The 14,279-nt window shown below is 40.1% G+C and overlaps 1 long non-coding RNA gene across 2 annotated transcripts; it reads left to right on the top strand.

Moving 5' to 3' along the window:
• The first annotated feature begins 488 nt into the window (after positions 1–488).
• On the top strand, positions 489–1,952 carry LOC123963748. 2 transcript variants are annotated; one of them, XR_006823258.1, is made up of 3 exons: positions 489–620; positions 1,217–1,349; positions 1,556–1,952. It is a non-coding gene; the product is annotated as an uncharacterized LOC123963748 (long non-coding RNA). The 2 variants fall into 2 exon arrangements; XR_006823257.1 differs by having other exon boundaries at positions 1,553–1,952.
• Positions 1,953–14,279: the final 12,327 nt, after the last annotated feature.

Raw genomic sequence — 14,279 nt, 5'->3', positions numbered from 1 at the left:
TCCTCAAGTGAAAACACAGTTTCCTATATCCTGCATAACATACATACGTCAAGATTATTGTCCAATCCTGATGAATTGATGCATTTTGTGCTGGCAGTGTGAATTGTAGTTGTACCAACAGTCCTGACCTCCTACACCGTGTGCTGCATAATGGACCAAAATTATAGCTGTCATCACTTTCCCAGTGCTTGATGACATGGAATTTTTATATGCTGAAAGCTTCATTAAAGGCAGGGTAGGCAATTTGCCTCTAAAACACTTTTTGTCATATTTGTTGAAACTGTCTATATACACCAATGCATATTAAAAAGTTAGGTGCACTGAAAAAGAGAGTATAAAAATCAGCTGTCTGTAGTCCTCTCAGGGCTGCAGTAAACACAGCCACTCGTTTCATTCGGACCGAATGCAATGATTGGCTGGCTTACTCTCCCTCGCTGCCATGGCTACCAGCCGTGCTGCTGCAGGAGCTGCCCCCGTGCGCGCACCCGGTCAGCTCGCTCAGACCTGACGAGCGAAGCGGTCAGACCGGAGGTAATATCTGCGTGGCTTTTCAACGATAGTGACAACTGAGGGACACCAAGGGGCTGACACGCCGTGGTGGCTTTATTTCTGCTGGACAGGTAATCTGGCTTTTATCATTTTCATGGTAATTTTGTTACTTTCATCGCTAGCAAACGTAGCTACCTACGCATAGAGCTAACGCTTGCTACGAGTGCAGACTGGTGTAGCAGCCAGAGTAGAGACGATGAATTATATCTAGCTGTAGGTGAGCTGGAAACCGACGCTAACATTAGGTAAGACAATGTAAGTGTAGACTGCGCTGGTTTAGTTATTCACCATGTAGGTTTATTGTTATACTATGTTTACACCTAACTTTAGTTATCTTTACCTTGTATCTAATCTGTGATTATCTTGTGTCTGCAGTTGATGTTTGACTGTATGTTACTTTTACAAATGTGGTGATGTAGCTGTGTGTTTGTAGGTCCAGTTGTTGTTATGAGGAAGACATGTCAACATTAGTATACATAAACAATGATGGATAATGGCCCCCAAGTATCTGTGTTTCTGGTACATAAGCTACCTATAATATAGTTGACATTGTTCGTAGCTAAACCTACTGTGTGAAAACCTTTTACTGTAACTGGTGCTGTTATGCCATTACTTATTTTACCAGAAGTAAAAATTCCTGTATGTTTTATTTCTACTGCGCCCTCAGGTCACCTGCAGATTTGGAGTCTTCCAACACCCTGTACTTCTTACCAGTACACTGATCGGACCATGCTGGCTGGCCTGGATTACAAACACCATGTCCACAGTCCAGCCAGGAGAAAAGCTGATGACACAGTTCAGTATGTTGAATTCTCTTGGGGTACTCTTGTGCATTACATTTAAAAGTGATGAATCGAAAAATATCACAGTATGAGGAATACAGATAAATGTTGCTGATTTATTGTTTTGATTGCATTTTATGTGGAAATACCAATTGCTCTATAAGAGAACAATGTCAGGTATTACAAACTTTTCACTAAGCTGATCCTCCTTTCTGTATTAGCAGGTACAGCGAGGTGTACAACAAAAAGTCCAGGAAGTGGATTGAAGGTGGAGAAGGACCACAGTTACATTGCAGACTTCCAGAGTGCCATCCTCCTCCTCTGACGGTTGTCTACTACTGAGGAGATGCCTAGAAGCAGAACCAGTAGACCTGATGATCCCCGTCAACATGGGGTTCAGTCAGGTGTCCCTGCCCCAACTGTGTTGCTAGATGTAGCAAAGTATAAAACAAAAAGGTAATATGGCTGGTTTTGAAATGTGGTAATCATGTCATAGAGGTGATTGTGATATATTTAATCATCTCCACAGCAGCGATATGATGCTACATGCAAAGTCTGAATTGTCTTCATAATCAGTCAGGACACCTCTGGACACTCCTTGTCTTTCTTCCTGTATTTACTTATTTTTAATGATGTTTAAAAATGATCTATTTGTGATAAAGGTTGTAGTTTTAGTAGTATTTTAATAAACAAGGGTTATACCAAATTTCGATATCATTATTGGAGACATAAGACAAATGTAGTTGCTTGATTGTTTATGCTTTAAGTGTAAAGAAAAGGCATTTATCATTTTCAATGTTTTATTTAAAAAAGAATGAAAATATTCTCCAGAACAGGGAAAAATATACTTTGTGTTTTCTCTACCCTCCTGGGCATAAAACAAAAACAATGTACAGGTATTCATCCACACACTGGATGGAATTATTTGTGTAGCAGTTAGTGACATTACATCTTACACCCTGCTAGGATTAAACCTCTGTATTGTCCTAATTGATCAGGAGAACAGTTGCATATCTTCCATAAACAGCAACTCAGTATCCCGACTCTGTGTCTAAATGCTCCACACTACAAACTGTCTGTATGCTACCTGACTGAACTGTTACTCTGTCCTGGGTCTGGAAGATCAGCCATGTGTGGTGCATGGAAACACTGTAGTCTGGATGCTGTCCAGTCCTCTGATTCTGGCCTGTAAAGGAATATATAGTTGTTAGAACTCCAAATGGGAAAGATCTGTGTAATTGGAAAGAACATTCATCAACATGATCAGATATTTTTACTGAACAGGGGTTTGTTGTTCTCTAACAGGACTTCTGTGTCCACATTACACACCAGGTCAATGCACATGACACAGATGAGCCGATGGCTGAAGCAGAGCTGTAGTTAGTTGTTGTAATCAGTAAACAATAATAAAATAGTGATGGATTACATTTATATACCACTTTATTTTTGACACCAAAACGGCTAAGGGGGGAACACCAGAGAAACTTTGAGACAAGAACACTGGGAGACAATAGACTAATATTAAATATATATATATACACATGTTCATATGCCGTTGTTGGAGTGTGAAGCTCGACGCAGGTCATAGAATATGTGCTGCTCGGCTTGCACCTCGTCCTCCCCGTCTTGCCTCTTCTTCCTCGGACCCTGGCACCCCTCCCTCTGCTTCGCCTCGACCCCGGGCCGGTCCCGTCCCGGTCTGTGCTTGGCTTTGGGGTGCAGTCCTCATCAGAGACAATAATGCTGTCACAGTGGAAGCTCTAACATGCAAAACAACGTACATGTTATGAATCTAACACGAAATACACGTTCGTGTAGTGTAACTGATGGAAACGGGAAAATGTGTATCAGCCTGTTTTTAGCTTTGCCCAATGTTACCGCAGCTGTTAGCACAGCTACCTGATGCTAACAGTTAGCTAGCCAACTCGTTACTGAATCAAAGTCAGTCTTTTTAAACCTATCCAATATTAACATGTTAGCTTGATAGTGAGTACTAACAAAAGTTCAATGTTTTCTTACCCCTGCTGTGAGCCGCTGCATCGCGCTGCTCTACGCTCGTCACACTGTCCTCGTCCTCCAGCAGAGTCGGTAACGCGCGTTCACGTGTTTTGGGGGCGTGGCTTTGAAAGGAGCCCAGAAGGGAGGGGGTGGGAGTTTCTCTGTTGGATACTTTCAAAAATCTGCAGTTTCTTGCTAGTTTCTCAAACTTACCTACCCTGCCTTTAATGAGCAACACCAGCTTGTTGTTACAGCACCAGTAAATAAATATAAAACAAAATATTTGCTTATTGATTAGTATGCACAAATTGACATTAAATGGGAATCATTTGGTTAGATACTTTTGGTAGCTGTTAATCTGGTTGAATTCCCTGGTAAACTTTAGATCAAAACAAAATATGTGAATGAAAGCATGCTTAGTCCCCCAAGGCATATATTAGAGGAGACACATTATTGCAAACTAATCTCCTCTAGGATCAAGTTTAGGCTCTTTGTGCCTGCTGCAGATTCTAAGGTATGTGTCCAAAGATCAACTCTAAGAGCAGTGCTTAAGTCCAGTTGGCAGTCTTGCACATAAAATGCACAATAATGCAAAAGTTTAATAGCCAATCAGATTGTATCCATGCAGAGAAACACTGCTGCAGTGTGTCTTCACCCAAACAGTGTTGGCATTTAAACTAGATGAACCCAGGTTGTTTGTGTTTGTTTGCTTGTTGTTTAATGATGCCCCACAGTTGTCTCCTAGGCAATCATATATGTAAATCCGATGATTTCTGGCAGAACATCCTGAATAAACTGTGAACATTCCGTGCAATTTATGAGACCTTATATTGCTCTGATAAAAACACCATATTTTGCCTGATCTCCAATGGGATCTACATAACTACAAATTTATGAATAGGTTTCACATATTTTACAGCAAACAACTCAGATGACATTTAAAAATGATGGTAAGCAGGTGATTTGGATCAGATTTTTTCCACTCACTTGCCTGCCTTCCTCTCTCTGCTGTTCTATCTACCTACCTCCCTTGACTGTCTGACAGGCAGATGTTTGGGCTGTGAGGTGAGGAGGTGACTCCACTGGGAGTCCTCTCCCCAGTAATTGGCTGTCACACATAGCTTCCCAAAGTTGGCAAATCGGATTTCTTGGCATCCATGAGCATAGGGGGGTAAGGCCAGGGATAATATGGCAAGGTGATGGCTTTAACTGCAGGTGTAAGTGTGTGTGCTTAACCTCTTACTAGCACTCTCGGTCCCTCTCTCTCACTTATCTAACTCTTCGCCTGTCTTTCTTTCACTCTCACTCTCTAACCTCCTCCTGATCTGGAACTCTGTCTTGCTGTGTACACACCTTGTTATTGCTCAATCTCAGTTTTTCTTCCAGTGGTCACGTCATAGTTGCTGATCACAAGATCTCACAAGATTCTAGTTGTTTTTGAACTTACACTGGCAACAAATGGGGCCTATGTGGACCAAGGGAGGCATAAAGATGTGGACATCAAGGACTATAAATTTCTTCACTATATATATATATATATATATATATATATATATATAGTGAAGAAATTTATGGTGTAATTGCTGAGTTAAAGTGACAGCCATGGACTCTCCAAAATGTAGGTCAGACTCTGTCTCTCCACTCTGCCTGCTTGGTTGACTAACTGACGCAGCTTCCTTGATAATGAAGCGCATTTGTTAGGTAACCAAAGGTCAAGATTATCTTTCACAGTTTCACTACAGACAGACCGACTGGCTTTATGTGGAAAGTGTTGCAGGTGGCTTGAATGACAATGTGTCTTGATTTCAACCAGTATCTAATCCAATAGAATTTTTACACATGTACATGCATACATATGTGTGTATATATATATATATATATATATATATATATATATACACACACCAGACTATTTCTGGTCTCTCAAAGACCTTTAATTAGTACACAACAGGTTGTCCACACAGTTTGTAATGAGGCGGAGATATGGCATCAAGTTAATTTGTACAGGATTTATTTCGAGATCAGCCGTTAAAGAAACACACAGACCAGACTAAAAGGTTTGTAGAATTGTAATGAACTGCTAAAAGTCAAGTCACTGATCACATTAAAATAACAGTGATTGTCAAGATTTGAAATGTTGTTTCTGGTCATAATTAATAAAATCACATTAAAATTATCTCTACAATCAAAAATAACAAACAGGGCAGGCCTATTGCAAGGGAGAAACTAGCTTTAGTATTACAATTACACTTCACACCGCACATCCTCCCATTCAATGATAAACACCCACACAATCCCTGCAAAGCATGCCTTTAGGTGTAGTGTGATATTGATCTGCATACAGCTGAGAAAAACATGTCAAATAAGCCAGCACCACCAACAGTACAGAACTGTAAATCCAGAAACATCATAATAACAATCTATGAATCAGTAAAAAGACACAGTTGGTTTGTGTCACAGCTTAATTTTGCATGTTAAAGTGTAAAAATATTTGTGACAATTTATTCACAAAATAGACTCAGCAATATTAAACTATAATCAAATAAAGAAAGGACACAGGCAAAAAGAACCATAAGCAAAATATAAAAATACCCTAGTCAAAACAGTAGCAATCCTATACTCTACTATAGCTACCCATGCCAGATATGGCACAGTTTAGTTTCCACCTCAATTGACATCTAAACTGGTAGATTTTACTCATCCTCCCTTGGCATACAGCCAAACGCTATCACTGTTGGTGTAAGTTGTAGGAAGAAGTTTTGCGTTCTTATGAACCAGCAAAAAGGAAATTTCACACGGATAAACTCAAGCATTCTGGACGGCATCCACACAATGCCAGACAGCTCAACCTGTGTTATCAGCTGGAAATGTAAAGTGTATCTGGAGATGTCAATTAAAACCACGTTGTTGTGAGAGTGTTCTTCTTTTAAGGAAAGTGAAAGTTGGGGGCGGGCACTAGGGAGGGAGCGTCATGGTGAGGTGGCGACTGGGAAAGAAAGGAGAACTGGAGGCAATATTAAAGAGATGGTATTATGGTCATTTTCAGGTTCAAAATCTTATTTAGGGGTCGCACCAGAACAGGTTTACATGGTTTGATTTTCAAAAAACACCATATTTTTTTCCATACTGCACATTGCTGCAGCTCCTCTTTTCACCCTGTGTTGAAGGCTTCGTTTTAGCTATGGAGTGTGACATATAGTCTCTAAATTATCTTTGTTGGGAGTTTCACAGGCACAGTTCCTAGTTAAGGACTACTAGCCAATCAGAAGCAGAGAAGGGCGGGTCAGTGAGAAGCAAACACGGCTTTGTTTCAGCTGTATATGTTGAGAGTGGTGAGTTATTAATCTGTAACAAATGTATCTTTCACCTATAAAGTTTCAACTGATCTCTGTCTCTACATCACAGTAACAACTTTAAGTCCATTGAGTGTCTGGAGGGTAGCTAGTGTTTGGAAGGGAGAGGAGTAGTGTGTGCTGCAGCTCTGTAGCCTCTGCTGTGTTTTTCAGGGCGTGTCCGAGTAGCTGCTTGGTGAGCGTTATATGAGGCGCATTTAGCTTTCTTCCCTGTGTCATCACAAGGATGAAAAGGAAGCGGCTGGACTACAAACGAGCTGTTTTCAGGCAGTTCAGGGCAGTGTGGGAGATGGGTACTCCCTTTGGGCTGGACTTTGGGCTTTTTCACTTTGCAAACCTATTACATGCACAAAAAAGGTATATATCTCAATAAAGGAGAGGGAAAAAGCCAAAAAGCATAATACCACCTCTTTAAGTGGGGAAAGGTTGCAATAGTAAGGAAACCCTAAGCGGCCATCACTTAAAATATTTTTCTTACTCCATTTTCACGGGATAAAGGGGATAGTTTTCTTAAGATCTTCAGATAATGAATGTTGTTATCCCTTGATAATGGGATAATTTTCTCGTGACCAAAACAGTTGTGTAACACAGGGGTTGTCAGAAGTGTTTGTCAATGATAATTACAAAGGCGTCATCAGTATCACTGGTTAGTTCAGTTGGTAGAGCACAGGACTCACAGTCAAAGGATTGTGTGTTCAATCTTCACTAGGACAAATTTAATTATTTATTTATTTTTCATTATCCTCTTCTTATGAAGAGACATGTTCACAATAAAGCATGTGCTGGACCGTGTGAATCCCAACAATTTCTCCACATCCATCAACCTATGGACTTTTCATTCACCCATCAATCCCAAGCAGAGAAAATTCCTGCCCTTCACATTCAGGGGAATCTATTTAACGTTAACATTACACATTTCCTGACGGCTATGTCGGAACCTTTGAAATAGCCATCAAGAGTCAAGCAGACAATCTATGGATTATGAGTCCTTTGCTCTACCAAATGAGCTAACGAGTGACAGTGGCAATATATCTCATATTATCCTAAAGAAACGCAACTGCCGAACCCTGTATTCAGCTATGGTTTGTTATCTCTAAATCACAACATAATTATCCCGTTATCACGGGTAAAACAACATTCTTTATCTCGAGATCACAAGAAAATTATCCCCTTTTCACAAGAAAACAAAAGTCGTTAACTTGAGATCACGAGATAATTATCCTGTTATCACAGGAAAACGGATTAAAAAAATATTGTAGTGGTTGGCCGCTTTGGGCGCTCCGGCTTCCTCCCACCATCCAAAGACATGCAGGATAGGTTAATTGGTGTCCCTAAAATTGTCCTTAGGTGTGAAAGTGAGTGGTTGTTGTCTATGTGTGGCCCTGCGATGGACTGGCGACCTGTCCAAGGTGTACCCTGCCTTTCGCCCGATGTAAGCTGGGATTGGTTCCAGCCCCCCGTGACCCTGTACGCAGGATAAGTGGTTGACGATGGATGGCCACTTAGGGCTTCCATACAATAACCCTGCCAAATATACAGGTGCTGGTCATATAATTAGAATATCATCAAAAAGTTGATTTATTTCAGTAATTCCATTCAAAAAGTGAAACTTGTATAATGTATACATTCATTCCACACAGACTGATATATTTCAAGTGTTCATTCCTTTTAATTTTGATGATTATAACTGACAACTAATGAAAACCCCAAAATCAGTATCTCAGAATATTAGAATATTGTGAAATGGTTCAATACTGAAGACACCTGGTGCCACACTCTAATCAGCTAATTAACTCAAAACACCTGCAAAGGCCTTTAAATGGTCTCTCAGTCTCAGGCTACACAATCATGGGGAAGACTGCTGACTTGACATCTGTCCAAAAGACGACCACTGACACCTTGCACAAGGAGGGCAAGACACAAAAGGTCATTGCTAAAGAGGCTGGCTGTTCACAGAGCTCTGTGTCCAAGCACATTAATAGAGAGGCGAAGGGAAGGAAAAGATGTGGTAGAAAAAAGTGTACAAGTAATAGGGATAACCGCACCCTGGAGAGGATTGTGAAACAAAACCCATTCAAAAATGTGGGGGAGATTCACAAAGAGTGGACTGCAGCTGGAGTCAGTGCTTCAAGAACCACCACGCACAGACATATGCAAGACACGGGTTTCAGCTGTCGCATTCCTTGTGTCAAGCCACTCTTGAACAAGACACAGTGTCAGAAGCGTCTCGCCTGGACTAAAGACAAAAAGGACTGGACTGCTGCTGAGTGGTCCAAAGTTATGTTCTCTGATGAAAGTAAATTTTGCATTTCCTTTGGAAATCAAGGTCCCAGAGTCTGGAGGGAGAGAGGAGAGGCACAGAATCCACGTTGCTTGAAGTCCAGTGTAAAGTTTCCACAGTCAGTGATGGTTTGGGGTGCCATGTCATCTGCTGGTGTTGGTCCACTGTGTTTTCTGAGGTACAAGGTCATCCAAGGCATTGCTGCAGTAATTCAGGCAAAAGGAGCCCCAACTAAGTATTGAGTGCTGTACATGCTCATACTTTTCATGTTCATACTTTTCAGTTGGCCAACATTTCTAAAAATCCATTTTTTGTATTGGTCTTAACTAATATTCAAATTTTTGCAGATACTGAATTTGGGATTTTCATTAGTTGTCAGTTTTAATCATCACAATTAAATGAAATAAACATTTGAAATATATCAGTCTGTGTGTAATGAATGAATATAATATCCAAGTTTCACTTTTTGAATGGAATTACTGAAATAAATCAACTTTTTGATGATATTCTAATTATATGACCAGCACCTGTACATGTTGAGGAAGCCTTACTGTAGATTATACAGTGAGACCTTAACATCCAACCCTGCAGCTGACCTTACCCTGGGTTAAACTGCCATATATAGTGCTATGTATAACACTGTGTAGGACACTAAGTAGCTTAATTCCTAACCCCCACTTATTTTAATCTCCTCTGAAAGTGTCCTCTCCTAACCTTCTTCTTACTGAGGGGTAAATATCTGTAATTTCACACAACAACACTAATCCGCCACAAGCTCAACTAGCCTTTAACAGTATTGGATAGTCCACAGATTCTACCTGAGGCCTATTTGTTAGAAAAAACTGAAATGATTCACCATTCAACCCTAACCCATTCAGGTCGATCTTCTATTCATTTGTAGCTATAACGTCTCATGAAAGCTGTTTGTGTTGGTTTTGTTGCAGAATTTAAATTGGAAAGTATATAAGTGGTTGTCAGTAGATGTACTGTACAGTACATCTACTGACAACTGAGTACCTCAGTACCTCAGTACCTTGAGAACTTTTTTTCAAACTCAGTACCTCAGATGTTGCAAGCATGCAACATCTGAGGTGCTGAGTTTGAAAACTGCATCAAGAAAAAAAATTCACACATAATATGAGAAAAAGCATCAAGAATCACACTCAAGTTCCCATCCTGTGGGGTGTTCCTCAAAGACAAAGAGTCTTAATAAGTTTATATTGCTTGCCTGAGGCTTAGGCTCCAACAACAAGAATCTGTTTAATCATTATTGAGTTGCAGAAAATTACAGGACTTCCAGTTTTTGAAGCTGTAAATTAGTGATCAACCAGGGTTTGAAATACCAGGGGACAAGAATATCTGGAGCCAAGTGTCATCAGTATGATTATGATGTCATAGATCAGCTTGTACTTTGAGGCATTAGATTGACACATTCAGCTTAAAACTTGTGTGCAGTGCAGTTTTCTCTGAGTTGCACACATTTCAAAGCTTTACCAAATGTGACACATACATGAGACAGTCACCTTATGGATACTACCTTAGTCCATATAGGAATAAGGGGTGCTTTACATTACATCTTGGTAAAAACTAGGAAATAATAGCTTAGTAATAACCATCTAATAATACTGCTTTACAGAGATGAAAACCTGATTTTTTTTTCATACCTAAATGACACAATAGCTTGTTCCAAAAAACAACTCAATAGCATTTTAACATAGAATTTACAGGGTACAAGGTAGGAATATTTATAATTTTACAACACAGGGTTGAATAACAAAGTGAAGTTGTATTTCCCGTTATGCGACTCACAAAAAGCAAACAGGCTTATACAAAAATGGTATATACTAGATGGGTGGATAAATACCAAGTCATAGAAATATAACTCTTTCCATGGTGCATTGCAGAGGATAAATTGAGGAGTCTCACAGCCTGTGGGAAGAAGCTGCTCTAAAGTCTGGTGGTACGACAGCAGATAATTCTGTAGCTCTTGCCAGACAGCAGGAGGTTGAACAGGCTGTGGCTGGGGTGGGAACTGTCCTTTAGTATCCTTTGGGCTCTGAGCATGCACCTCATTTCGACAATATCACTGATGCTCTGTAGGTGGGTACCAGTTTTCCATGTTTCCAGTCAGGTTGCTTTCTAATGCTCCTCTGTAAAAATAATTCTGCCTTCTGAAGTTTCCTTAATAAATACAGCCATTCCTGAGCTTTCTTAACCAGGGTAGAGATGTGAGATGACCATGTCAGGTTCTCACTGATGCTGATTCCTATGGAAGCTAAAACTGTTCACCTGCTCCACCTCAGCTCCACTGATGTAGATACAATCAGCGCCTTGGTTTTGCTGAAGTTGAGCAGGTGGTTCTCTGTTCACCACTCTGCAAGACTGTTGATTTCCTCCCAATATGAAATCATTGTTGAAATTGTTGAAATCTGGCTGATGATGGTGGAGTTGTCTGCAAACTTCACAACAGTGTTCTCACCATGTTGGGGGTTGCAGTTGTGGGTGTACAGCATGAAGTGGAGGGTGCACAATGCCAAAAAACGAATACCTAAAACTGTATAAAATTCTCAAGAATGCAGGAATAAAGGACTCTAAAGACCCAGGCCCCCAACAAATTTACTGTCCAGAAAGTGGGCTAAAACTAGAGAATAAGACCCTGGGACTAAGTTGAGGGCAGTGGAGATGGCATCCTCTGTAAATCTTTTGTTTCTGAGAGCAAACTGGTGAGGGTCCAGGCTGGCTGTGATGTTGTTATTTATGTGCTGTAGAACCAGTTTGAACCTAAGGATCAGAATGAGGGTGAGAGTCACAGGGCGGTAGCCATTCAGACTAGACACTGCAGACTTTCTAGGTACAGGAATGATGGTGGCTGTCTTGAAGCAGGTGGGAACCCTCTCCTGAGACAGTGAGATGTTGTAAATGTGAGTAATAACATCAACTAGCTGATAGGCACAGGTTTTTTGTACACGGACAGTTTTAAGTTGTTTGAATATATGACCAATGCTGCTTGCTGCTTGTTGAGAACGGCCATTGTTATATTTTTTTCCTCTCGGAAATTAAAAGGTAAGTGGTTTCTGGATTTTCTTTGCGTCAAAGTTTTATAACAAACTTTTGTGCTAATGATAAACATGAATGTCTAACCCCATCAAACTAGAGGCTCTTGTGTCTTATAGCTGTATTCCTCCTAGTAGCATCACCATTGCATAGAGATCCCTTGTAGATCCACAAGAGTTCCGGCAACAAGAAGCCAGCTGCCGTTAGTTGTGATTGGATTTCATGCAGCTCTGCTCATTCTGTTGTGTTAAATTTTCTCTTTCCACACACTTTGGTGTCTATAAAGGAGAAGAGCAAAATCTCTTTTGATTTTTCCCTCAGCTCCTGTGTCCAGACTAGCAGGTTATCTGCTGCTTCAGGGCAGAAGAAATACGGTTTCATGGATAAAGACTACAGATAGTTAAAGGTTGTGTCCATGGAAAGGTGTGACTAAAATGTGATATAGTGTGAAATAGCTTTCAGAAACTAGGCACTCATCACTTCACAAGGGCAAGAACAAAAATGACTTTATTTTATATTTAACCTTTATTTACTTGGATAGGAAACTCCTCTTTTTCAAGGCCGAAATGGGCAAATAGCAGTAACACAGATCATTTGAGACAGACCTAAGAACATAATGACATCATAATAACATTAATTACACAATTTTAAAATAATTCATAGTAGCAGGTTAATCATTAATGATTAAGACCTATTTTATCATTAATTTGTTAAGGACCGATCTACTGGTGTTTGTGCGAATGAAAAACTCTCTCCTAAAGCCAGAACAAACTCTATCAAAACACAAGCCAGTAAATAAATCAGGCTGTTCCAGAGAGAATGAGCTGGCAGCTTTCCCAATCTCTTCTCTGTGGAGGGGGCTTCTGATTTTAAATGTTGATAACAATACAGGTTTAGGTATTAGTGTTTTGGTAAAGGTGACTCTCAAAGCACCCAGTCCAACCATCTGGGGTTATGGGTATATTTTTTTGCAGATAGCACTTGACATAATTTCAGCAGAAAAAGTCATACATCAGTGTCTTCAAAATTTGTCTGCAGTAGCCACATATTAACATTGTTAGAGTTTCTGGTTTTAAGATGTTTATTATCCAAGGCTATTAATTGAAAAGCCCCAAAATGTGTCATAAGAATTCAAACCAGCCCACTATTAAAGTGTCCATTATCATCAAATTTGGCAAAACTATATACCAACAGGGCTCTACAGCTGCTCTGTTTGCTACTTTGTTATTTATTTATTTTTTACATTTTATGCAGCAACCTTTTATTTGTCTTTAGCTGCATTCTTTTCTTAGCACCACAGCAAGAAGACATTTATTTCTGTGCTCAAGCAAAGACTCTTATGTCTAGATGAAAGGAAGAAATTTGAACTGGTTTGATAACACCAAAGGAGCCATCAGTAGACTGTGTCAGTATGGGAATCCTTTACCCCGAGGCTGTTCTGGAAACATGAATGCACCCAAATGGTAGCACAGCATTCAACTGTGAGATAACCTGATGCAACTTAGTCCAGTACGCACTGCCCCAGGTGCCCACGTGTTTTCACAACCATGGTTTTTACATTTCCCAGAAATTAGTGTCGTGTATTGTGCTGAGTGAGTGGACATATCCTGTTTACCAGTCTCAAGAGAAATGCTCAGAGGAAAGCACGGTATGTTGCAAAGCTTAACAAAGATAAGGGGTTTGTGGTTTGAATATTTGGCTGTGTTTGATGTTAACAACCTTGATTGCTGATCCATCATCTTTGATTACGATTGTGATTCTTTTCACTCGCTTTTAAACCTTCTTTTTATGACACAAAAAACTCACACTCCTCTCTTTAATCCATTCCCTGACTGTCTGCCTAACTTCTATACAGTACATCAATCTTCTGGCTGTGCACACGCCTCCTTGGTGCAGGAGGTGCAGATTCACAGACCTTTCAGTGGACATTGGGACTTGCAAGTTTACTGACAAAATTTACCAGAATTCAAAAGGAGAGGAAATGTAGTGAAGTGACTGGCAAGAAGAGACTACAGTGGAGAAGACCTCATTGCTTGACCAGATTCTGAATATCCATCCATATAATACACAATGATCCACTGAGTGCCTGCATGGAGTGATACAGATTGTCCAAGTGGCTGCAGCTAGGTGTGCACTGAATTGCATAATTGATTTCATGAATTATCTATCCAGTATGAGCTTCTGTTTTATGCGTGTACGTGTACATTTTATGCATTTCTATGTATGTTTAATATAGGTTGAGGTTCTATGCAGTTGAGTGAA

This window comes from Micropterus dolomieu, linkage group LG23 (assembly GCF_021292245.1).
Source record: "Micropterus dolomieu isolate WLL.071019.BEF.003 ecotype Adirondacks linkage group LG23, ASM2129224v1, whole genome shotgun sequence".
NCBI lineage: Eukaryota > Metazoa > Chordata > Actinopteri > Centrarchiformes > Centrarchidae > Micropterus > Micropterus dolomieu.
Note: the sequence above shows the minus strand (reverse complement) of the source record. Positions and strands in the feature narration are given on the sequence as shown.